This window comes from Prunus avium, chromosome 4 (genome assembly GCF_965620075.1).
Source record: "Prunus avium chromosome 4, drPruAviu1.hap1.1, whole genome shotgun sequence".
In the NCBI taxonomy this organism is placed as follows: Eukaryota; Viridiplantae; Streptophyta; class Magnoliopsida; order Rosales; family Rosaceae; genus Prunus; species Prunus avium.
The window spans coordinates 9,592,288-9,617,810 of NC_142287.1; the positions used below are offsets into that span (position 1 = coordinate 9,592,288).

Genomic DNA, 25,523 nt, shown 5'->3' on the forward strand with positions numbered 1-25,523 from the left:
CATAGTTCTAGCGAATGGATTTCATTTAAAACACACCAAATGACTCCTCCCAACATATTATGATGTTGCCCAAGTTTTGGGCTCGATCCGAAATCAATAGTTGTGAGAAATTGGACAATTCAAGTTGAACGGCAGTTCGTTCCTAATTGGAGTGGTTGGTGTATTCCATACTTCTAGCGATTCGATTTCACTCAAAACTCACCAAATGACTCCTCCCACCATATTATGACGATGCCCAAGTTTTGGGCTCGATCCGAAATCAATCGGAGTTTGAAATTGGACAATTCAAGTTCAAAGGCAATTCGTTCCAAATTTGAGTGGTTGGGGTAATTCATAGTTCTAGCGAATGGATTTCATTCAAAACACACCAAGTGACTCCTCCCACCATGTTATGATGTTGCCCAAGTTTTGGGCTCGATCCGAAATCAATAGGTGTAAGAAATTGGACAATTCAAGTTCAACGGCAGTTCGTTCCTAATTGGAGTGGTTGGTGTATTCCATACTTCTAGCGATTGGATTTCACTCAAAACTCATCAAATGACTACTTCCACCATATTATGATGTTGCCTAAGTTTTGGGTTCGATCCGAAATCAATAGGTGTGAGAAATCGGACAATTCAAGTTCAACGGCAGTTCGTTCCTAATTGGAGTGGTTGTTGTAATTCATAGTTCTGGCGATTGGATTTCACTCAAAACTTACCAAATGACTCCTCCCACCATATTATGATGTTGCCCAAGCTTTGGGCTTGATCCGAAATGAATAGGTGTAAGAAATTGGACAATTCAAGTTCAAAGGCAGTTCGTTCCAAATTGGAGTGGTTGGGGTAATTCATAGTTCTAGCGATTGGATTTCACTCAAAACATACCAAATGACTCCTAATACGATATTAAGTGTTTGCCAAGTTTTGGGCTCGATCCGAAATCAATAGGTGTAAGAAATTGGACAATTCAAGTTTAAAGCCAGTTCGTTCCAAATTGGAGTGGTTGGGGTAACTCATAGTTCTGGCGATTGGATTCAACACAAAACACACCAAATGACTCCTCCCACCATATTATGATGTTGCCCAAGTTTTGGGCTCCTTCCGAAATCATTAGGTGTGAGAAATTGGACAATTCAAGTTCAACGGCAGTTCGTTCCAAAGTTGAGTGGTAGGGGTAATTCATAGTTCTAGCGATCGGCTCAAAACATACCAAATGACTCCTCCCACCATATTATGATGTTGCCCAAGTTTTGGACTCGATCCGAAATCAATAGGTGTAAGAAATTGGACAATTCATGACAAGACCCGACCCAAATTCCACTTTGGAATCCGAGTCGAACCCTGTGTGTGTCCGACACCTGGCGGGTGTCAGGCACAAATGACTAATTTGCCCTTCTTACTAAAATCCAAATTCTTTTTAGGTTTGACATCCGCCGAAAATTCGGCAGAGTCTCCTCTGTAAACTGAATCTTTTCCCAAATTTTCACCTGTTGGAAAGCATACATATAAAAAAGAAAACATCACAACCGCCAGCATGCTTTCAACGTACATCCAAACAACTTAACCAACTAACCGGCCTGAGGCCATACAGAAGATCTTTGGGCAAATCTTCAGAGCAGCTAATTCAGAATTTAAGATAACAGTATAAATACAAAAAGAACTCCTACGTAGCGGAGGAGATGGATGGAGGAAAGTGACGGCCCTGTGGTGATGTCCCCGTACACGACTACTGCCTGGGGGCGCAAAACATTGAAAAACGTGAGTGGACAAAAATAAAGTTTTAGAACATAAGGTATCAACATACTAACCCCTCTGTTAAAACATTTAGAAAATTTAATCATATCCATGTTCAATATCCGTATGAAAATTCAGGCATGCAAATCCTCATACATATAGCTGAGCATATATTCAGTGAAACATTAACAAAATATCTGAGATTAATAAAGGGAAACAATTTCCTTCCACCTAGGTGTACCCATCATAAATCCGTCAATTCCATAATTTCCGTCAATTCCTCCTAGCAGGTCTCGGTAGCATAAAGTTACTCGAGCCGCATTCCTTGCAAGACTCAGAGGACACTTGGTCCACCCAAGCCGCATTCCTAGCACCACAAAGTTTGAGCGTCCCCGAACTTGTGGGCAATTGTCAAACGCACGCTGACTCATCTGAAGGCAACTGGGATGTCCTTGGACATCATTATAATCGAAAGCAACAATTTATCCAAAGGCAACATTTTTGGGTACCTATGGTGGTTTAAAAACAAAATACATGCCCTTCCTGGAAATTACCATTTTATTCCTCAACCAATCATTCAATATGATTAAAACCTCATTTCTTACTTTCCAAGCCATTTGCATTTAAATATAATAACATATAATCGAGAACATATATATAATTTCATTATTCCTGCTCGGAAAGTAATAGCCATAAATAAATCCTTCAAGATCAAATATTGAAACTTTAATAACATAAAATCCATTTATAAAACAAAAGTCCACTCACTGTGCGTCCGAGTTGCTCTGACCCTTTGAGGGTCCCTCCTTTGAATCAGCTGGTACCCGAGTACCTATTTAAGCCATCATAAATATTAAATCAATAAAATTGCTCAACACAATAATTTAATTTAAAGCCCTGACCCCCGGCTTCTAAAAGTGCGTGTACTAGTTTAAGACCATTCTTATCGAGTACGCTGAACCGGTGTACCATAATCCTTGAATCTTTCTGCAATGCACAAAGAATTCCCCCTAGGAGTAAAACTCCCAAACAACACTTGATAACGAGAGAGGAGTTTGTTTCAGTTATACTCTGTCCGAGAGGTCTAAACTTATTGAATAACCACTAATGTTGGATATGTTGTAGAAAACAGGAAACTGAACAACTTTCAAGAAGAAACCTTGGTCATCTGAACAAAGGAAATCGACATCCAAGAGTGAGTAAGGTGCTGTAGCATTTAAACAGCAGACTAGAGGACTTACTAACTTTGAACAAGGTTTCAGATGGTTATAGAACTTAAATTGCTGTGAATTTTGGATATGTCATAGTTCTATAACTAAGGAACAACCTGTATGAAGAAAGTGTTGTCGCCTGATCAATAGAAATTAACACACAAGAAAGAATTCGAGCCTACCTCAATACAGCAGAACAAAATAAGTAGGCAACACTTCAACCAGCCTTGAGATGACTACAATTCTTGGATGAAGCTCCAATTTTGACAGATTATAGCCAAGACAAAGACGAACAACTTTGATGAAAGGAACGAAGCCACTAGATCAGAGGAAGGCCACATGCAAGAGTGAATAAGGGCACACTAGAGTGAAACCAGCAAACAGAATGAAAGTGAAGACTAGTCTCACCTTGAACACGATTTACAGTAGATAGAAATCTCCGTTTGCCTTGGAATTTGGATATGTTGTAGATGTCGACCTCAGAAACAATTGTTATGAAGGAATAGAGGTAAGAATCGCAACAGAAACCCGCATGCAAAGAGAAATCCGTGCTTAACACAGAGTATCAGACAGCGATGAGCTGTTCATACTCCAACTGGGGTTTGAGGTGTTTATATTTCTCCGACTGGGCTACTTTTCGGATATGTTCGACTCATGAGGCAGACGAACAAGTTTGAAGAAGGAACTATTTCGTTTCGAGCTCAGGAAGTTGATGCTTTGGAATGGTTGGAGAAGGATCCAGTTGTTACAATTCAAGTTCAAAGGCAGTTCGTTCCTGATTGGAGTGGTTGGTGTATTCCATACTTCTAGCGAATGGATTTCACTCAAAACTCACCAAACGACTCCTCCCACCATATTATGATGTTGCCCAAGACTGGGGCTCGATCCGAAATCAATAGGTGTGAGAAATTGAACAATTCAAATTCAACGGCAGTTCGTTCCTAATTGGAGTGGTTGGTGTATTCCATACTTCTAGCGATTCGATTTCACTCAAAACTCACAAAATGACTCCTCCGACCATATTATGATGTTGCCCAAGTTTTGGGCTCGATCTGAAATCAATAGGTGTGAGAAATTGGACAATTCAAGTTCAACGGCAGTTCGTTCCTAATTGGAGTGGTTGGCGTATTCCATACTTCTAGCAATTGGATTTCACTCAAAACTAACCAAATGACTGCTCCCACCATATTACGATGTTGCCCAAGTTTTGGGCTCGAACCGAAATCAATTGGTGTGAGAAATTGGACAATTCAAGTTCAACGGCAGTTCGTTCCTAATTGGAGTGGTTGGTGTATTCCATACTTCTAGCGATTGGATTTCACTCAAAACTCACCAAATGACTCCTCCCACCATATTATCATGTTGCCCCAGTTTTGGGTTCGATCGGAAATCAATAGGTGTGAGAAATTGGACAATTCAAGTTCAACGGCAGTTCGTTCCTAACGGGAGTGGTTGGCGTATTCCATACTTCTAGCGATTGGATTTCACTCAAAACTCACCAAATGACTCCTCCCACCATATTATGATGTTGCCCAAGACTGGGGCTCGATCCGAAATCAATAGGTGTGAGAAATTGAACAATTCAAGTTCAACGGCAGTTCGTTCCTAATTGGAGTGGTCGGTGAATTCCATACTTCTAGTGATTGGATTTCACTCAAAACTCACCAAATGACTCCTCCCACCATATTATGACGTTGCCCATGTTTTGGGCTCGATCCGAAATCAATTGGTGTGAGAAATTGGACAATTCAAGTTCAACCGCAATTCGTTCCTAATTGGAGTGGTTGGTGTATTCCATACTTCTAGCGATTGGATTTCACTCAAAAGTCACCAAATGACTCCTCCCACCATATTGTGATGTTGCCCAAGTTTGGGGCTCGATCCGAAATCAATAGGTGTGAGAAATTGGACAATTCAAGTTCAACGGCAGTTCGTTCCTAATTGGAGTGGTTGGTGAATTCCGTACTTCTAGCAATTTGATTTCACTCAAAACTCACCAAATGACTCCTCCCACCATATTATGATGTTGCAAAAGTTTTGGGCTCGATCAGAAATCAATAGGTGTGAGAAATTGGACAATTCAAGGTCAACGGCAGTTCGTTCCTAATTGGAGTGGTTGGTGTATTCCATACTTCTAGCGATTGGATTTCACTCAAAACTCACCAAATAACTGTTAAGCCTCTTTCTTTTTCCTCCATCAACCCATACAGTACATATTCCATTGTAAACCCTTTTGTGCCCAAACACTTAGCCATTTCTTTCTATCACCTTATCATCCATTAAACATCCTACCATCTAGGGGACATGTAGAGTATGATTGTATTTCGGATTGTAATGTATTCAAGGCAATAAATGAGCTATTAAAAAAAAAAAATTCAAAGAAAAAGAGAAAAGAAGTGTGGCCAATGTAGTCACGACCCTAGGGTGATATAAGGAGAAATCAAGGTGATCTAGGGTAAAGAGCCGCAAAATTGGGCCAAATATTATACAAAGTGTGTAAATGTCAAAATCAAATTGTGAAGTGATTCAATTGCAAAATCTGGTGTTGTGAGCTTTTCAATTTATGTGCCTTACATTTCAAACGTCCATGATCTTGTTTACATGTCATGCTCTACTTTGCTCCTTAGACTTTGTGTTTTCATATCCATTCTTTGTCTAACCATTACCATAACCGCATTACAGCCATGAGTAAAGTCCTATTGATCTTGGTTTAGCTTGGCAAACTTGTGTTCATTCTTGCAGGAATTCATATCGTTGTTTGAGAAGCATGAGTTGTATCTTCATGACTACTTCACACACACACCTTGAGCATGATTTTTGTGAGATTGTGGTAGCACTTGAATAATGTTTAGAACTTCCTTAGTGCTTGTTTTGTTCCTTGTTGATCCATGTCTATGAAGTTTAACATTTTTGTCCGGTTGGAAAGGTTAACGTTTTTGTATTTTGTTTTGTTTTGTTTTGCTTAAGGACTAACAAATCTATTAAGTTTTCTAACCATTTTGTTTTGTAGAGTTAGAAAAAACGTTTGTGGGTATCGTATCTGTTAAATCCTCAGGAGACACAACTCCTCCTACTAGGGATGCCTAGAGGTTTAAAGGCTTGTTGCATACGCTCAATGCAATCGAGTTACCTACGAAAGTGGTCTAGTTAACTTCTTGTTTTGTTTTTATTTTTTTTTGTTTTTATTTTTATTTTTATTTTTATTTTTATTTTTTCTTTTGTTTTGCTCGAGGACTAGCAAAATCTAAGTTTGGGGGTGTGTTAAGCTCATAATTTCATACATATACATGCCCTATTTACTTACTTCTTTTGCTTAGTTTCTTAGATTTCTAAGTTATTTGCCTCCCTTTGTGTGTTTTGTAGGCAAATAGAGCAAGAGAGCATAATTCATGCAATTCAAGCATGTTAAGGCCTAATTTGGATGAATGGATGAAGAGCTTAAAAGACAAACTCATTTTGGCTACAGCCCCCTGCCAGTCCAGTTCCGTAGGTCATATTGCAAGCTTTGTTTCAGCAACCTACACAGCTCGGATGAGGCAGCATTCTTCATGAAAGTTGTTCCAATGGGTGTGTACTATAACATATCCAACATTCAGCCACATTGGATAAATATGGAGTCTGTTTTCTAGAAAACACAGAGCCATGCTCAGGATGGATTTTATCAGCGCGCAAAATGAGTTAGCAATTTGTTTTGGCCTTAACTTCCTCCTCCGACCTTGGATTGGCCCAAATGATATATGGCTGGAAAGAAGACATTCTGAAATTCAATTTCGAGTGCTTAAAGTCCTAATTTGATTAAGAGAAGCCCAAGTTGTAAGCCCTTGAAGTTGCTGGTCATGCTGACCTCAGCATGTGCTGGTTGGATGCTTGGTCATGGTGAGCTAGGTATGAGCTATCATTTCTGGTTGGAAGCTTGGTCATGGTGACATGAAGATGACCACAGCATGTGCTGGTTGGATGGAAAGACGACATTCTGAACTTCAAGTTTGAGTGCTTAAAGTCTTAATTTGCTTAAGGGAAGCCCAATTCGTAAGCCCTTGAAGTTGCTGGTCATGCTGACCTCAGGATGAGCTATTGTTTCTGGTTGGAAGCTTGGTCATGGTCAGCTAGGCATGAGCTATTGAGCTGGTTGGAAGCTTGGTCATGGTGACATGAAGATGAGCTAGGGCTGCTGGTGGGATTTATTGGTGAAGTGCATCAACCAATTCAAATTTTCTAATACAAGTGCATCAACCATTTCAGATTTTATAAAACAAGTGTTGTATGCATTAGCCATATTGAATTCAGATTTTTCACTTCCTTAGGCCTATAAATAGGGAGGTTCTCTAAGCTTGTAAACACACCCCAAGGGGGGGAGCTCTCAAACACTTCTCTAGAGCTCCCTTCCCTTCTCTCCCTCAAATTCTCTTAGTTTCCCTTTCTAGTTTTCAATTGTTATAATGAGATCTTTGTGCTGAAATTTTCCTTTAAGTCTTTCCAAGTTCTACTTTAATTTTCATTGTTATGTAAATTCTTTTCTTTAGTTTCAAGTTTGATTAGTTTCCAAGTTTCAATTATGATTTTTGTTCTTATTCATTATGCTTATAAGTTAATATGCTAGTTTGAATGATTGATCACCATTTAGGCTTGCATGTTAGCTATCTTGGTTTGAATTAAGAGTAGACACCATACTTTAATTCGAATTGAACTATGAATAGGAAGAGTATGTATGGACATTCGACAACAGGGATTAGATACATGCTTGGTTATTTAAATTGTTCTTCTATGCTTAATGGGTTCCTAATGCTTAATTTTAGGTTAGACAACAAATGATCAAATTAGGGAATTAGGAACACAAGGTTATGACCACACACCATGGCTTAATCATACATTAGCTAGAATCAATCCGTTCATCTAATTGAACTTGGGAACTTATCTGCTTGAGTTAGTTATTTTCTTTCTTCCTTGTTTTATTTATTTCCCTTTTTTTCATTTCTGTTTTGTGTAGGGAAAATGAATTGAATCATTCAATCACCAATCCTCGTGGGATCGACCTCGCACTTACATATGCTAAACTACCAACGGTTCGTGCACTTGCGAGTATCACAAGTTGAGGATGCAGCTTAATCCATTTTGGTGCAGCTGAAATCTACACAACAATAACTCCTCCCACCATATTATGATGTTGCCCAAGTTTGGGGCTCGATCCGAAATCAATAGGTGTGGGAAATTGGACAATTCAAGTTCAACAGCAGTTCGTTCCAAATTGGAGTGGTTGGGGTAACTCATAGTTCTGGCGATTGGATTCAACACAAAACACACCAAATGACTCCTCCCACCATATTATGATGTTGCCCAAGTTTTGGGCTCGAACCGAAATCAATTGGTGTGAGAAATTGGACAATTCAAGTTCAACGGCAGTTCGTTCCTAATTGGAGTGGTTGGTGAATTCCGTACTTCTAGCTATTTGATTTCACTCAAAACTCACCACATGACTCCTCCCACCATATTATGATGTTGCCCAAGTTTTGGAATTGATCCGAAATCAATAGGTGTGAGAAATTGGACAATTCAAGTTCAACGGCAGTTCGTTCCTAATTGGAGTGGTTGGTGTATTCCATACTTCTAGCGATTGGATTTCACTCAAAACTCACCAAATGACTCCTCCCACCATATTATGATGTTGCCCAAGTTTGGGGTTCAGGGCGAAATCAATAGGTGTGAGAAATTGGACAATTCAAGTTCAACGGCAGTGCGTTCCTAATTGGAGTGGTTGGTGTATTCCATACTTCTAGCGATTGGATTTCACTCAAAATTCACCAAATAACTCCCCCCACCATATTACGATGTTGCCCAAGACTGGGGCTCGATCTGAAATCAATAGGTGTGAGAAATTGGACAATTCAAGTTCAACGGCAGTTCGTTCCTAATTGGAGTGGTTGGCGTATTCCATACTTCTAGCGATTGGATTTCACTCAAAACTAACCAAATGACTCCTCCCACCATATTACGATGTTGCCCAAGTTTTGGGCTCGATCCGAAATCAATTGGTGTGAGAAATTGGACAATTCAAGTTCAACGGCAGTTCGTTCCTAATTGGAGTGGTTGGTGTATTCCATACTTCTAGCGATTGGATTTCACTCAAAACTCACCAAATGACTCCTCCCACCATATTCTCAAGTTGCCCAAGTTTTGGGTTCGATCGGAAATCAATAGGTGTTCCAAATTGGACAATTCAAGTTCAACGGCAGTTCGTTCCTAATTGGAGTGGTTGGTGTATTCCATACTTCTAGCGATTGGATTTCACTCAAAACTCACAAAATGACTCCTCCCACCATATTATGATGTTGCCCAAGTTTGGGGCTCGATCCGAAATCAATAGGTGTGAGAAATTGGACAATTCAAGTTCAACGGCAGTGCGTTCCTAATTGGAGTGGTTGGTGTATTCCATACTTCTAGCAATTGGATTTCACTCAAAACTCAAAAAATGACTCCTCCCACCATATTATGATGTTGCCCAAGTTTGGGGCTCGATCCGAAATCAATAGGTGTGAGAAATTGGACAATTCAAGTTCAACGGCAGTTCGTTCCTAATTGGAGTGGTTGGTGTATTCCACACTTCTAGCGATTGGATTTCACTCTAAACTCACCAAATGACTCCTCCCACCATATTATGATGTTGCCCAAGTTTTGGGCTCGATCCGAACTCAATAGGTGTGAGAAATTGGACAATTTAAGTTCAACGGCAGTTTGTTCCTAACTGGAGTGGTTGGTGTATTCCATACTTCTAGCGATTGGATTTCAGTCCAAACTCACCAAATGACTCCTCCCACGTATTATGATGTTGCACAAGTTTGGGGATCGATCCGAAATCAATAGGTGTGAGAAATTGGACAATTCAAGTTCAACGGCAGTTCGTTCCTAATTGGAGTGGGTGGTGTATTCCGTACTTCTAGCGATTGGATTTCACTCAAAACTCACCAACTGACTCCTCCCACCATATTATGATGTTGCCCAAGTTTGGGCTCGATCCGAAATCAATTGGTGTGAGAAATTGGACAATTCAAGTTCAACCGCAATTCGTTCCTAATTAGAGTGGTTGGTGTATTCCATACTTCTAGCGATTGGATTTCACTGAAAATCCACCAATTGACTCCTCCCACCATATTGTGATGTTGCCCAAGTTTGAGGCTCGATCCGAAATAAATAGGTGTGAGAAATTGGACAATTCAAGTTCAACGGCAGTTCGTTCCTAATTGGAGTGGTTGGTGAATTCCGTACTTCTAGCGATTTGATTTCACTCAAAACTCACCAAATGACTCCTCCCCCCATATTATGATGTTGCCCAAGTTTGGGGCTCGATCTGAAATCAATAGGTGTGGGAAATTGGACAATTCAAGTTCAACAGCAGTTCGTTCCTAATTCGAGTGGTTGGTGAATTCCTTACTTGTAGCGATTGGATTTCACTCAAAACTAACCAAATGACTCCTCCCACCATATTATGATGTTGCCCAAGTTTGGGGCTCGATCCGAAATCAATAGGTGTGGGAAATTGGACAATTCAAGTTCAATAGCAGTTCATTCCTAATTGGAGTGGTTGGTGAATTCCATACTTCTAGCGATTGGATTTCACTCAAAACTCACAAAATGACTCCTCCCACCATATTATGATGTTGCCCAAGTTTGGGGCTCGATCCGAAATCAATAGGTGTGAGAAATTGGACAATTCAAGTTCAACGGCAATGCGTTCCTAATTGGAGTGGTTGGTGTATTCCATACTTCTAGCGATTGGATTTCACTCAAAATTCACCAAATGACTCCCCCCACCATATTACGATGTTGCCCAAGACTGGGGCTCGATCCGAAATCAATAGGTGTGAGAAATTGGACAATTCATGTTCAACGGCAGTTCGTTCCTAATTGGGGTGGTTGGTGTATTCCATACTTCTAGCGATTGGATTTCACTCAAAACTCACCAAATGACTCCTCCCACCATATTATGATGTTGCCCAAGTTTGGGGCTCGATCCGAAATCAATAGGTGTGAGAAATTGGACAATTCAAGTTCAACGGCAGTTCGTTCCTAATTGGAGTGGTTGGTGTATTCCACACTTCTAGCGATTGGATTTCACTCTAAACTCACCAAATGACTCCTCCCACCATATTATGATGTTGCCCAAGTTTTGGGCTCGATCCGAACTCAATAGGTGTGAGAAATTGGACAATTTAAGTTCAACCGCAGTTTGTTCCTAACTGGAGTGGTTGGTGTATTCCATACTTCTAGCGATTGGATTTCAGTCAAAACTCACCAAATGACTCCTCCCACGTATTATGATGTTGCACAAGTTTGGGGATCGATCCGAAATCAATAGGTGTGAGAAATTGGACAATTCAAGTTCAACGGCAGTTCGTTCCTAATTGGAGTGGGTGGTGCATTCCGTACTTCTAGCGATTGGATTTCACTCAAAACTCACCAACTGACTCCTCCCACCATATTATGATGTTGCCCAAGTTTGGGCTCGATCCGAAATCAATTGGTGTGAGAAATTGGACAATTCAAGTTCAACCGCAATTCGTTCCTAATTAGAGTGGTTGGTGTATTCCATACTTCTAGCGATTGGATTTCACTGAAAATCCACCAATTGACTCCTCCCACCATATTGTGATGTTGCCCAAGTTTGAGGCTCGATCCGAAATCAATAGGTGTGAGAAATTGGACAATTCAAGTTCAACGGCAGTTCGTTCCTAATTGGAGTGGTTGGTGTAATCCATACTTCTAGCGATTGGATTTCACTCCAAACTCACCAAATGACTCCTCCCACCATATTATGATGTTGCCCAAGTTTTGGCCTCGATCCGAAATCAATAGGTGTGAGAAATTGGACAATTCAAGTTCAACGGCAGTTCGTTCCAAATTCTAGTGGTTGGTGTATTCCATACTTTTTGCCATTGGATTTCACTCAAAACTCACGAAATGACTCCTCCCACCATATTATGATGTTGCCCATGTTTTGGGCTCGATCCGATATCAATAGGTGTGAGAAATTCAATAGGTGTGAGAAATTGGACAAGTCAAGTTCAACGGCATTTCATTCCAAATTGGAGTGGTTGGTGTATTCCATACTTCTAGCGATTGGATTTCATTCAAAACTCACCAAATGACTCCTCCCACCATATTATGATGTTGCCCAAGTTTTGGGCTCGATCCGAAATCAATAGGTGATAGAAATTGGGCAATTCAAGTTCAACGGCAGTTCGTTCCTAATTGGAGTGGTTGGTGTATTCCATACTTCTAGTGATTGGATTTCTCTCAAAACTCACCAAATGACTCTTCCCACCATATTATGATGTTGCCCAAGTTTGGGGCTCGATCCGAAATCAATAGGTGTGAGAAATTGGACAATTCAAGTTCAACGGCAGTTCGTTCCTAATTGGAGTGGTTGGTGTATTCCATACTTCTAGCGATTGGATTTCACTCAAAACTCACCAAATGACTCCTCCCACCATATTATGATGTTGCCCACGTTTTGGTCTCGATCCAAAATCAATAGGTGTGAGAAATTGGACAATTCAAATTCAACGGCAGTTCGTTCCGAATTGGCGTGGTTGGTGTATTTCATACTTCTAGCGATTGGATTTCACGCAAAACTCCCCAAATGACTCCTCCCACCATATTATGATGTTGCCCAAGTTTGGGGCTCGATCCGAGATCAATAGGTGTGAGAAATTGGACAATTCAAGTTCAACGGCAGTTCGTTTCTAATTGGAGTGGTTGGTGTATTCTGATCGGTGCATAATTGTATATCATTTCGTACCCTTCTAGCTTTTGATTTGGTTATGTTTTTGAGTTAAACTTGTGCTTTTAATCCTTTTTGTGTTTATCTTTCAGTTCATTAAGCTTTAGGTAACAATGATGGCTTTGGATAGGAATTGATGCAATCCATGCATGTTAAGGCCTGATTTGGGTGAATGGAAGAAGAGCTTAAAGACAAACTAAGTTGGGCCACACTTCTTGTCAGTCCAGTTTCGTAAGTCACCTTGCAGGTCTCATTTCAGCAATCTGCACAACTCGGATGAGGAGACATTCTTCATAGAGGTTGTTCAATTGGGTGTCTAGTATAACATATCCAAAATTCAGCCCAACTGAACATATGTGGAGTCCTTAGCCCGTCGAACACTGAACCATGCTCAGGAGGATTTGCAGCTGCCAGCTTTGAGCCTTGTCTCCTCCTTTAAGCCATGTGCCTCACCCATGCTGCAACTGACTTTGGATCCAACATAATGAGTGAAGTGGGGAGGTATTCCAGCTATGAAAGTCTAAAGGAGCAAGTTGGTACATGCTGGAGCTATTAAAGAGAAAGCATGTGCATGCATGTAAAGCATAAATGAAATGAAGTCGATTACAGTCTCTGTTCGGCAGCCGAATTGCAAGGCCCAAAACGCACACTTCTACTGCTCCGATGGGAATACTTTCTTCATAGAAGTTGTTCCAATGGGTGTCTAGTATAACATATCCAAATTTCAGCCCCATTGGATACATATTGAAAGCTCAGGCCTTCCTACACCAAACCTGGTGCAGAAGAACCGTTTTTTCCAGCAAAGGTGAAGAAAACCCACATGGGTTGGCAGCAAAAGGCAGCCACAGATTGAACACCTTTGATAATCCCATGTGAAGAAAGCTTGGAGTGCAGCAAAAGAAGTATGGGATGGAATTGATTCCAACCACACTAACATAGACAAGATGAGGTGGGAGTTATGGGTTGTATTAAAGAAGGAATGGTGGTGTTGAATTTCATCATGTTGCTCCTCCCTCTTAGCCCTATAAATAGAGAAGCCTTCAAGCTTCAAAACACACCCCAAGGGGGGGAGCTCTCAAACACTTCTCTAGAGCTCCCTTCCCTTCTCTCCCTCAAATTCTCTTAGTTTCCTTTCAAGTTGTCAATTGTTGTAACAAAATGATTTTACTAAATTTTCCTTCAAGTTTTCTTATTAGTTCCACTTTACTTTTATTTGTAATGTACATTCTTTCTTAAGTATTCAAGTTTAATTAGTTTCCAAGTTTCAATTATGGTTTTTGTTCTTATTCATTATGCTTATAAGTTAATATGCTAGTTTGAATGATTGATCACCATTTAGGCTTGCATGTTAGCTATCTTGGTTTGAATTAAGAGTAGACACCATGCTTTAATTCGAATTGAACTATGAATAGGAAGAGTATGTATGGACATTCGACAACAGGGATTAGATACATGCTTCGTTGTTTAAATTGTTCTTCTATGCTTAATGGGTTCCTAACGCTTAATTTTAGGTTAGACAACAAATGATCAAATTAGGGAATTAGGAACACAAGGTTATGACCAAACACCATGGCTTAATCATACTTTAACTAGAATCAATCCGTTAATCTAATTGAACTTGGGAACTTATCTACTTGAGTTATTTTCTTTTCTTTCTTTCTTGTTTTCTTTATTTTCTTTCTTGTTCTTTTATTTTGTGTAGGAAAACTGAATTGGATTATTCAATCACCAATCCCTGTGGAATCGACCTCGCACTTACATATGTTATACTACCGAACGGCTCGTGCACTTGCGAGTATCACAAGTTGAAGATGCAGCTGAATCCATTTTGGTGCAGCTGAATCGACGCAACAAGTTTTTGGCGCCGTTTCCGGGGATCGGTAACATTGCTTGATTCTATTTGGTTTTCCTACTTTTTATTTATAATGTTTAAAGTCTACTTAGTTCTCTATTGTTCATTCCTAATCCTTTTAATTCCATTTCAAGTTTGTGTGTTGGTTTTAGCAATTTATGACAGTTTAATAAAAATGGAGAGAGATGGCAACCTCAATCATAAGAATGGGAAGTGTGGAGCAATGGGAGAAGTCGCGACCTCCAAGTGCATCCATGCTCGACCTAATCGCTTCAAGGGGGAGCATTTCAATCCTTTATTTTCTTTGAATTCTGTTTATTTCCGTAGTTGTTTTTACATTTTGGTCCATGCTGAGTTCTTTGTTTTTCAGTGCTGAATCCAACCATATAAAGAACGTAAAATTTGGACTTATGGTTTGAAAGTTATAGCCTAAAAACTGAACAAAGGTCGAAGCTGAAAAACATAGAAACGAATCTGTCCAAATGGTGATAAATAGGTGATAGAAAGTGCTGTTTGTGTTTTTCTTTGGTTTCTTGATTTGTTTCTTTTAGTACAACAATTTATGTCGTTTGTTTGAATTTGTTTAGAGTACTTAGTTCATTTTCATTTATGGTTTGTTGTTTCATGTTATCTTAATTTGTTTTTTTCTTTTTCTTACGAGAATATCTTTAAAAAATTTATTAAAAAAAAAAATAATAATAATTTTTCATATGAGCTGACTTATGGTAACTCCAGTAAGCACTTCCGTCAATACAGTGTCTAGGAGTTCTTTAGGCGACACCTTCGGTGTCTAAGAAGTTTGGGTTTTAAGCGGGACCATTGTGACCCCTCCAACCTTCCCGGATCCCCTGGCTGTGTTTTCCGAGGCCCTTAACTGGTCATCCGTGAGTTGCTTGTATATTCGTGTGTTTTTAAATTAAGTTATTTATTTATTTTTATTTTCTTTGTTTTCTTTTCTGTATAATCTTTGTTTTTGTTTCGTTAAGTTAGTTTATGTATTTATTTACGTGGTATGGTTAGTTAGTTTATTTCTGAGTGTTAAAAACACATTTTTATTTCATTTCAAACTCTGCATTACAAACAAAGAAAAAAAAAAGTTATAAAAATATTAAAAAAAAAAAAAAAAAACAACAACATCATCATCATCATCATCTTCTTCATCTTCATCCTCATCATCATGGCATGCCTCTATTTTCTCTTACTTGTAGAATCTGCAGCAGCTCTACATGGTCTTCATTTCTCTTTTGCAGCATTTCTACATGCTAGTTGGCATTGTAGAGCCGCTTCTGCAAGTCCGCCACCAAAGTCTTCAAGGAAGCTACCTCCTCAGTCAGCGCTGTGCACTCCCGCATCCTCGCCAGTAATCGCATGCCCAAATTGGTAGCCGAGACCGCATGGAGGACAGTTAAAGAGTGGGACTCATCCACCGCCATCTTGTTAGACCTACGTGCCACATGCAGATGATCTGCCGATGTGAGTTTACTGTCAATCATGCCTCCCAACAGCACTGCTCTGTTCGGCATTGCCTCAGAAAAGTTCGGTATTACCTCAGCAAAGTTTGAGGCCGTGCCGTGATGATATGTGGAGTTTGGGAAGACAGGAGTTGGAGGAGCCCTTATCTGGGCATTCGGTGGTGCAAGTGATAACTCAAGGTTGAGGTCATCAAGGTGAGCGCATGAGGATGCCATTTTTTGATGTTTTTCTTTGAGTTTGCAGGAAGAAATGTTGGGTATCATCCGCTTGCAGAGGCGTGCTTTAAATAGACATATGCTGATGAGGGTGCCAACGCCATTTCGGATTTCCCGGGCATGCTCGACCTAATTGCTTCAAGGGGAAGCACCTTTACTTTCACTTTACTTTTCTTTTTTCCGTGTTTTCTGGTGTTTTATGTTTTTGCCCGTTACTTTCATTTTCTAGTGCTTTGTGTTTTTGCCTTTCCCTTTCGGCTATCATCTTTGTCTTATTTTAGTTAGGGAATTGTGTTTTCTTTTCCGTTTGTCGTCTTTGTTTTATTTTAGTTGGGAAGTGTGTTTTCTTTTTCTTTTTCTTTCTGCAACCTTATTCTTTTATTTCCGAAACAAAATAACAAAAACAAAAACAACCAAAAAAATAAAATAAAATAAAAACAACAATTAGCAGTAGAAATCACTTTTTCACAGTGCTCGGTGTCTCGACCATAGGAGCTTTGAGTTTGGCCCTATGGCTGTCCTCTTCTGGATTTTCACGCACAGCCTCTTGGGGCTCATCACTTGAGCTCACAAAGATCGCAATCTTAGCTTGAGCGTAATTACTCTCGCGATCTGCTTGCTTGCATTTACCCGGTCGGTCTAGGTCCTCCAGTTGCTTTCGCATGTCGCGAGAATACAACTCTACCATCTTTGATAGGTTTTTATTCTCGTCCCGCAATACTTCTAGCTGGTGTCGATTCACCTCCACTATCCTTGCCCTCTCCCTTTTCAAACTTTTTATAGCACTCTGACACTCTTCAACCATACTTCGCTCCGCCGCCAACTGACCCTTTAGCACCTCTACCTCATGGGACTTTGCAAGTAGGCGATGACCCAAACTTGCGACTATTGCCGTACTCTGCACGCTTAGTGCCAGGGCATCGCTCACGACCCGGTTGTCATCCCTTGTCCCCAGCACACGTATATCTTTGGGAGTCACTAAATTTCTAGCCACTCCAATGGCAACATCGTTGTCCAGGAGTATTGAGTCAGTTACTGTCACAGGCCCTCGTGCGGAGGCAAAGTAGGGCACCCATACTGGTGTTGCTGCTTGGCCCTGTGTCTGAGTCGGTGGAGCTAGGTTGAGATCCAACGAAAATGGGTAGGAAGAGGTGTTGTGTAGATACAGCTGCACCAAAATGGATTCAGTTGCATCCTCAACTTGTGATACTCGCAAGTGCACGAGCCGTTCGGTAGTATAGCGTATGTAAGTGCGAGGTCGATCCCACGAGGATTGGTGATTGAATGATCCAATTCATTTCTCCTACACAAAACAGAAATGAAAAAGAAAGGAAATAAATAAAACAAGGAAGAAAGAAAATAACTAACTCAAGTAGATAAGTTCCCAAGTTCAATTAGATTAACGGATTGATTCTAGCTAATGTATGATTAAGCCATGGTGTTTGGTCATAACCTTGTGTTCCTAATTCCCTAATTTGATCATTTGTTGTCTAACCTAAAATTAAGCATTAGGAACCCATTAAGCATAGAAGAACAATTTAAACAACCAAGCATGTATCTAATCCCTGTTGTCGAATGTCCATACATACTCTTCCTATTCATAGTTCAATTCGAATTAAAGCATGGTGTATACTCTTAATTCAAACCAAGATAGCTAACATGCAAGCCTAAATGGTGATCAATCATTCAAACTAGCATATTAACTTATAAGCATAATGAATAAGAACAAAAACCATAATTGAAACTTGGAAACTAATCAAACTTGAAAACTTAAGAAAAGAATTTACATAACAATGAAAATTAAAGTAGAACTTGGAAAGACTTAAAGGAAAATTTAGTAAAAGGATTTTTGTTACAATCAATTGAGAACTAGAAAGGAAAACTAAGAGAATTTGAGGGAGAGAAGGGAAGGGAGCTCTAGAGAAGTGTTTGAGAGCTCCCCCCCTTGGGGTGTGTTTACAAGCTTAGAGAACATCCCTATTTATAGGCTTAAGGGAAGAGAAAATCTGAATTCAATATGGCTAATGCATACAACACTTGTATTATAAAATCTTGAATTGGTTGATGCACTTGTATTAGAAAATTTGAATTGGTTGCTGCACTTCACCAATAAATCCCACCAGCAGCCCTAGCTCATCTTCATGTCACCATGACCAAGCTTCCAACCAGCTACAATAGCTCATGCCTAGCTCACCATGACCAAGCTTCCAACCAGCTCATCCTGAGGTCAGCATGACCAGCAACTTCAAGGGCTTACAATTTGGGCTTCTCTTAAGCAAATGACGACTTTAAGTACTCCAAATTGAAGTTCAGAATGTGTCTGATCCAACCACACAAGTATTGGCCCAATCGAAGCTCGGATGAAGAAGTTAAGGCCAAAACAAATTGTTAACTCGTTTTGCTCGCTGACAAAAATCCATCCTGAGCATGGTTCTGTGTTTGCTAGGTGACAGACTCCATATTTATCCAATGGGGCTGAATTGTGGATATGTTATAGTATACACCCATTGGAACAACTTTCATGAAGAATGTTGCCTCCACTGAGCTGTGTAGGTTGCTGAAACAAAGCTTGCAATATGACCTACAGAACTGGACTGGCAGGGGGCTGTAGCCAAAATGAGTTTGTCTTTAAGCTCTTCATCCATTCATCCAAATTATGCCTTAACATGCTTGAATTGCATGAATTATACTCTCTTGCTCTATTTGCCTACAAAACACACAAAGGAAGGCAAATAACTTAGAAATCTAGGAAACTAAGCAAAAGAAGTAAGTAAATAGGGCATGTATATGTATGAAATTATGAGCTTAACAAGAGGCCATTTGATTTCTCACTTTCTTTTCTTCTTTCTTTCTTTTCTCTTTTGTGTGTTTGAGTTTGTGTTTTTCACCCTTTCTTCTTTTTCCTTCTTATAGACATAGTCTTTGACAAACCCTAGCCATTGCAGCGTCTGAGCATTTTCTGAATCTCCAGCATTCCTTGAGTCCCACAACCTTCTCGCATTCCAACCATACCCAACTCATTTATCACGACGTGTCTTTTCTGAACGGACGCGTTCAGCAAAGTCGTCTTCGCGCCTTTCCATGGCGCCCGTAATTTGCGCTTGTGGAGTCTGCGGCACCTCTACGCGTCGACACGTGTCTCGCCCTGTCAGTTGGTCCCTTACAACTGAACCGAGACATCATGACCCATGTTCTTTTATTTAAAAGAAAAAAAATAAAATTTAACATGTGGGCTTCGGATTTCATTGTGGGTCGGGTTTTCACCGTTGTTTAGGTTTCAAAGTGGGCTAACTTTCTTTTGGGTTGAGCTTTCACTCGTTTGGGTTCTTGTTTGCGTAAGACTGTCTGTTTAGGGCTTACTGTTTTGAGTGTTTTCATTTCTTTTTATTTGTTTGTTTGTTTTGTAATTTTTATTTTGTAATTATTTTCTTTTATTTTATTTTTGTATTTTGTTATTTTTATTTGCTTTAATACCTTCATTTGTTGTTATGACATTGCTTGTGGCTAATTTTTAAACATTGAGGACAATGTTCATTTCTAGGTTTGGGGGTATTGGAGTTTAGCATGTAAATTTGGTTTTTCTTTAATTTAATTTAATTTTTTTTTTATTTGCTTGTTTTTTTTTGTTGTTTTTTTTTTGTTTGAGTCTTGCTTTTATTTTGATTTTGATTTTGATTTTATTTTGATTTTGATTTTATTTCACTTTCCAAACACATTTGATGAGATTGTGATAAATGTTTGCATGACTTAAATGAAAATTGAATTTTTTTAATTATTTATTTATTTGTAAATTTTTATTGTTAAAAAAAAAAAAAAAAAAAAAAAACTTAAAAATTTAAATTAAAATAAATAAATAAATTTGGCATTGTTCTAGCATGATATGATTAAAACCTTCTTTACACTTGCCATTTGTTTCATAATTTTCCAATTAAAGGATTTGCATGACCCAAAGAATTGTATCAACCATAAATTAGACTTATATAACCATATAATGTGAGCTTTTGAGCCTTGTGCTTCATTTCATGAGTGTTATACACATACTCTTATTTTCTTGTCATCAAAGTTGTTGTTTGATCTCATTATTCATTGATTTGGTTGAACACTTAAAAGTCATTCATTCTTATGCAATTTGATTTCATGACATTTAAGAAGTGATATTAAGGCCCTCTTTGGATCGTTTGTGCCTTTCAAGCTAACCTTATGCATGCTTAAGCATGATTTTCCATTGTTAACCATTTTGAGCCTACATGTAAACCTTTTCTTTCATTTTACCAATTATATTTTCTCGCCTTAGCCCGAAAAATAAATATTTTACCTTTCTAAGGAACTCATGAACTCTAATTCGGATGTGTTTTTCATGCTAAGTTTGGGAAGGGATATTACATAAAAAAATAAAAATAAAAAAATAAAAACTTCACTCAATTGGTGAAAGAAAAAAAAAAAAAAGTTGTGATTAAGTGGTGGTTGATTAAAAATTCATTTTTGGGCCTTCAAAATAAATTGGCATTTGGAAAGGAGTATGAATCATTGTAAATGAAGGTATAAGGAGTTTTGATCATGTAAAAGAAAAAATCTAATCATGATGATTCGAAGTCTTGTAAACTATTATTTTATGCTCTTACATTTTGAGTTCCTTGGACTTTGTATTATCCATACCTTTCATTTCTTACTCACCTTACACCATTGACCCCATTACAACCTATAATAAAGACCTAAATTGATCTTAAATGTCATATGGTTGAATTGCATGCATTTTCTTACTTTTAAGTGTTTGGCATCCTTCTTGAGATCATATTAATGCAAGTTCTTCATCTTCCTAATTTTGAGTTAAGTCCCTTATGATTTAACTCTAATCTCATGTTTATAACTGAGTGTTGCATTGTAGCCCTCTTCTGAGTGATTCATTTGTGAGAGGACAACTTTGGTGAGATTTGAAGTTGCATTTGTGTTTGGTATGATTTTTGAAATTGTGTGAAAACTAAGATTGGGGAATTTGTTGCATTTGGCTATCACACTACTACACTTTGAGCATGTTGTGTTTTGAACTTTGCCGCCTTGTAAATAATGTCTAAAATTGAGTTTTTATTGTTAAAACTTTTGAGTCATGTGCATGAGTCATTTCTCTTCAGAAAATGTTCGGAATGATTGTTTTGAGTTTTTATTTATTTATTTTTATTTTTATTTTTGTTTTGTTTTTGTAATTATTTTTGTTTTGGTTTTTGTTTTTTTCTTTTATTTTGCTTAAGGACTAACAAATCTAATAAGTTTTCAACCTACTTTGTTTTGTAGAATTAGTCAAGCGTTTGTGGGTATCGTTTCTGTTAAACCCTCAGGAGACACAACTCCTCCTACTAGGGATGCCTAGAGGTTTAAAGGCTTGTTGCATGTGCTCAATGCAATCGAGTTACCCGCGGAAGTGGTTTAGTTAACTTCTTGTTTTGTTTTTAACTTTGTTCTGTGTTGTTTCGCTCGAGGACTAGCAAAATCTAGGTTTGGGGGTATTTGATCGGTTCATAATTGTATATCATTTCGTACCCTTCTAGCTTATGATTTGGTTATGTTTTTGAGTTAAACTTGTGCTTTTAATCCTTTTTGTGTTTATCTTTCAGTTCATTGAGCTTTAGGTAACAATGATGGCTTTGGATAGGAAATGATGCAATCCATGCATGTTAAGGCCTGATTTGGGTGAATGGAAGAAGAGCTTAAAGACAAACTAAGTTGGGCCACACTTCTTGTCAGTCCAGTTTCGTAAGTCAACTTACAGGTCTCATTTCAGCAATCTGCACAACTTGGATGAGGAGACATTCTTCATAGAAGTTGTTCAATTGGGTGTCTAGTATAACATATCCAAAATTCAGTCCAATTGAACATATGTGGAGTCCTTAGCCCGTCCAGCACTGAACCATGCTCAGGAGGATTTGCAGCTGCCAGCTTTGAGCCTTGTCTCCTCCTTTAAGCCATGTGCCTCACCCATGCTGCAACTGACTTTGGATCCAACATAATGAGTGAAGTGGGGAGGTATTCCAGCTATGAAAGTCTAAAGGATCAAGTTGGTACAAGCTGGAGCTATTAAAGAGAAAGCATGTGCATGCATGTAAAGCATAAATGAAATGAAGTCAATTCCAGTCTCTGTTCGGCAGCCAAATTGCAAGGCCCAAAACGCACACTTCTACTGCTCCGATGGGAATACTTTCTTCATAGAAGTTGTTCCAATGGGTGTCTAGTATAACATATCCAAATTTCAGCCCCATTGGATACATATTGAAAGCTCAGGCCTTCCTACACCAAACCTGGTGCAGAAGAACCGTTTTTTCCAGCAAAGGTGAAGAAAACCCACATGGGTTGGCAGCAAAAGGCAGCCACAAATTGAACACCTTTGATAATCCCATGTGAAGAAAGCTTGGAGTGCAGCAAAAGAAGTATGGGATGGAATTGATTCCAACCACACTAACATAGACAAGATGAGGTGGGAGTTATGGGTTGTATTAAAGAAGGAATGGTGGTGTTGAATTTCATCATGTTGTTCCTCCCTCTTAGCCCTATAAATAGAGAAGCCTTCAAGCTTCAAAACACACCCCAAGGGGGGGAGCTCTCAAACACTTCTCTAGAGCTCCCTTCCCTTCTCTCCCTCAAATTCTCTTAGTTTCCTTTCAAGTTGTCAATTGTTGTAACAAAATGATTTTACTAAATTTTCCTTCAAGTTTTCTTATTAGTTCCACTTTACTTTTATTTGTAATGTACATTCTTTCTTAAGTATTCAAGTTTAATTAGTTTCCAAGTTTCAATTATGGTTTTTGTTCTTATTCATTATGCTTATAAGTTAATATGCTAGTTTGAATGATTGATCACCATTTAGGCTTGCATGTTAGCTATCTTGGTTTGAATTAAGAGTAGACACCATGCTTTAATTCGAATTGAACTATGAATAGGAAGAGTATGTATGGACATTCGACAACAGGGATTAGATACATGCTTCGTTGTTTAAATTGTTCTTCTATGCTTAATGGGTTCCTAATGCTTAATTTTAGGTTAGACAACAAATGATCAAATTCGGGAATTAGGAACACAAGGTTATGACCAAACAGAATGGCTTAATCATACTTTAGCTAGAATCAATCCGTTAATCTAATTGAACTTGGGAACTTATCTACTTGAGTTATTTTCTTTTCTTTCTTTCTTGTTTTCTTTATTTTCTTTCTTGTTCTTCTGTTTTGTGTAGGAAAACTGAATTGGATTATTCAATCACCAATCCCTGTGGAATCGACCTCGCACTTACATATGTTACCGAACGACTCGTGCACTTGCGAGTATCACAAGTTGAAGATGCAGCTGAATCCATTTTGGTGCAGCTGAATCGACGCAAGGTGTATTCCATACTTCTAGCGATTGGATTTCACTCAAAACCCACCAAATGACTCCTCCCACCATATTATGATGTTGCATAAGTTTGGGGCTCGATCCGAAATCAATAGGTGTGAGAAATTGGACAATTCAAGTTCAACGGCAGTTCGTTCCTAATTGGAGTGGTTGGTGTATTCCATACTTCTAGCGATTGGATTTCACTTAAAACTCACCAAATGACTCCTCCCACCATATTATGATGTTGCCCAAGTTTTGGGCTCGATCCGATATCAATGGGTGTGAGAAATTGGACTATTCAAGTTCAACGGCAGTTCGTTCCTCATTGGAGTGGTTGGTGTATTCCATACTTCTAGTAATTGGATTTCACTCAAAACTCACCAAAGGACTCCTCCCACCATATTATGATGTTGCCCAAGTTTTGGGCTCGATCCGAAATCAATAGGTGTGAGAAATTGGACAATTCAAGTTCAACGGCAGTTCGTTCCAAATTGGAGTGGTTGGTGTATTCCATACTTCTAGCTATTGGATTTCACTCAAAACTCACCAAACGACTCCTCCCACCATATTATGACTAACCAAATGACTCCTCCCACCATATTATAATGTTGCCCAAGTTTTGGGCTCGATCCGAAATCAATAGGTGAAAGAAATTGGACAATTCAAGTTCAACGGCAGTTCGTTCCTAATTGGAGTGGTTAGTGTATTCCATACTTCTAGCTATTGGATTTCAATCAAAACTCACCAAATGACTCCTCCCACCATATTATGATGTTGCCCAAGTTTTGGGCTCGATCCGAAATCAATAGGTGTGAGAAATTGGACAATTCAAGTTCAACGGCAGTTCGTTCCTAATTGGAGTGGTTGGTGTATTCCATACTTCTAGCTATTGGATTTCACTCAAAACTCACCAAACGACTCCTCCCACCATATTATGACTAACCAAATGACTCCTCCAACCATATTATAATGTTGCCCAAGTTTTGGGCTCGATCCGAAATCAATAGGTGAAAGAAATTGGACAATTCAAGTTCAACGGCAGTTCGTTCCTAATTGGAGTGGTTGGTGTATTCCATACTTCTAGCTATTGGATTTCCCTCAAAACTCACCAAATGACTCCTCCCACCATATTATGATGTTGCCCAAGTTTTGGGCTCGATCCGAAATCAATAGGTGTGAGAAATTGGTCAATTCAAGTTCAACGGCAGTTCGTTCGTAATTGGAGTGGTGGGTGTATTCCATACTTCTAGCGATTGGATTTCCCCCAAAACTCACCAAATGACCCCTCCCACCATATTATGATGTTGCCCAAGTTTTGGGCTCGATCCGAAATCAATAGGTGTAAAAAATTGGACAATTCAAGTTCAACGGCAGTTTGTTCCTAATTGGAGTGGTTGGTGTATTCCATACTTCTAGCAATTGGATTTCACGCAAAACTCCCGAAATGACTACTCCCACCATATTATGATGTTGCCCAAGTTTGGGGCTCGAGCCGAAATCAAAAGGTGTGCGAAATCGGACAATTCAAGTTCAACGGCAGTTCGTTCCTAATTGGAGTGGTTGGTGTATTCGATACTTCTAGCGATTGGATTTCACTCAAAACTCACCAAATGACTCCTCCCACCATATTATAATGTTGCTCAAGTTTTGGGCTCAATCAGAAATCAATAGGTGTGAGAAATTGGACAATTCAAGTTCAACGGCAGTTCGTTCCTAATTGGTGTGGTGGGTGTATTCCATACTTCTAGCGATTGGATTTCACCCAAAACTAACCAAATGACCCCTTCCACCATATTATCTTGTTGCCCAAGTTTTGGGCTCGATCCGAAATCAATAGGTGAAAGAAATTGGACAATTCAAGTTCAACGGCAGTTCTTTCATAATTGGAGTGGTTGGTGTATTCCATACTTCTAGCCATTGGAT

General features: G+C 39.0%; 1 long non-coding RNA gene across 1 annotated transcript; it reads right to left on the reverse strand.

Annotated features, from left to right (window-relative positions):
* Positions 1–1,605: 1,605 nt before the first annotated feature.
* Positions 1,606–3,467, reverse strand: LOC148294756 (uncharacterized). The gene is made up of 3 exons (XR_015835485.1): positions 3,109–3,467; positions 2,484–2,547; positions 1,606–1,714 (listed from the first exon to the last, which is right to left on the reverse strand). It is a non-coding gene; the product is annotated as an uncharacterized LOC148294756 (long non-coding RNA).
* Positions 3,468–25,523: the final 22,056 nt, after the last annotated feature.